We start from the raw sequence: 1,792 nt of genomic DNA on the forward strand, positions 1-1,792 counted from the left end.
AAATCTAAACATGAATATCCATTTTAACAAATGAACATTGTAATGTTGTGATGCCTAAATTCACTAAAGTTTTATTTTTTATTTATTTGAAAATAATTTAAAATAATAATATAATTAAAATAATTAAAGGCTTATTTAAGCAGGAGTTTTAATATGCCTATCCTTGCATCTCAATAGACTTTTTTATTCTTTACTTTTAGTATAATGCTAAGCTTTGCTTCTACTCCCAAATTTTCATGATGGGAATACATTTTTTGTTGTTGTAATTGTTGAAATCTCCACTTGAGAAAAAAAAACCCCACAGGCAAAAGCAGAGGAGAGAAAATTGTCCTCCCTCAGGAAGTGAGAAGGAGCTTCTGGGATTCTATGACAGGCCGAGGGGGATTTTACCCAGGTGTTCACCAAGGGGCAAAGCTGGCTCCCAGCTGCCAGCTGTCACTACTAAGTGGGGAACCAAGAGAGAGCCAGTGACCCAAAAACTCCCTCTTTGAGCACAACCTCCCCTCATCTCTCCTCTCCCTTTTTGTGTGTCCGGATCTGAACATGTAAATTATACTGCAAGATGTGCAACAGGGATGTCCACATCATGTACAATCATTTCCATGCATTTGTGTTTGCATTTGCATTGGTACTCTCATCGACATGGGAGTAAATCAGAACTTTGTGAGGCAGTCGAGTGGGAGGCAGCCTCTGTACACAATGGCTGATGATTTTGCTCTGTTCCCTCCTCCGCTGAAGTGCCAGAGCATCCTTCCTCCCCAAAGTGCACCTCTCCAAACATGCAATGATAGCGCTGATTTTAATTAGGATCTTCTGGATTTATCTCTGGAAACACCTGCACTGCTTTTGCTCTCTCTCTCTCCTAGACAGATGTGTTCGGTCATCTCCTCTAAGCAATACTTAATGTCTCTATAGACAAAAAAGGGTTCTACTAAAACGAACACTGCAAAGGTATTTATATACATATAACGATAATAACAGTAATCTGTGAGTGTGTTATATAAGACATAACAAGTCTCTCCCTTTTTGTCTTCCCTTTTTGTATAAACACCTGCTCAAACAAATTAGCTGGCATGATGAGGTCCTTCTTGAACGTTATGCCACATGGATGCCCTTCACAACAGCCCCTGGGGGATGTGTTCGGAGCCCTTCATCTCATCAAACCCTGCTGCTGTCTTCAAAACAAGAGACGCACAAAGGAAAACACTCAACTTTAAGGAAACATTGCAAATGTTTGATGGCGTGGATTAGCTGAAGTGTTACAAAAGAAGCAGTAAACCAATGACAAATATATTTATTTTATTTTATTAAATTACCATGGTGTCTGTAAGAATTGTTGATGTTTTTTAAATGTCTCATCACGACGGATGCCCATTTGTTTGATCAAAAATACAGAGAAAATATAGTAAAATATATATTATATATTCTAAAATGTAATTTGTAATGTCAAAGCTCAATTTTCAGCAGCATTACTCCAGTCTTCAGTGTCACATGATCCTTCAGAAATCATTGTAATATGCTGATTTGCTGCTCAAGAAATATTTCTTATTATTATCAGTGCTGAAAATAATTGTGCTGCGTAATATTTTTTGGAAATTGTAAGACATTTGTTTTTCATGATTCTTTGATGAATTGAAAGTACAAAAGAACAGCGTTTATTTGAAATAAATATTTTTTACACATTATAAATGCAATTATTCAAGAAATTAATGTGTTTGCTGTCACTTTTGATAACTTTAATGCATCCGTCCTGAATAAAAATATAGATCTAAAAAATAAAAAAAAATCTTAC

At 35.9% G+C, this 1,792-nt stretch overlaps 1 long non-coding RNA gene across 1 annotated transcript; it reads left to right on the top strand.

Moving 5' to 3' along the window:
* The first annotated feature begins 857 nt into the window (after positions 1-857).
* Positions 858-1,312, top strand: LOC132148607 (uncharacterized). The gene is made up of 2 exons (XR_009434943.1): positions 858-951; positions 1,069-1,312. It is a non-coding gene; the product is annotated as an uncharacterized LOC132148607 (long non-coding RNA).
* Positions 1,313-1,792: the final 480 nt, after the last annotated feature.

Source organism: Carassius carassius, chromosome 9, assembly GCF_963082965.1.
Source record: "Carassius carassius chromosome 9, fCarCar2.1, whole genome shotgun sequence".
Lineage (NCBI taxonomy): Eukaryota > Metazoa > Chordata > Actinopteri > Cypriniformes > Cyprinidae > Carassius > Carassius carassius.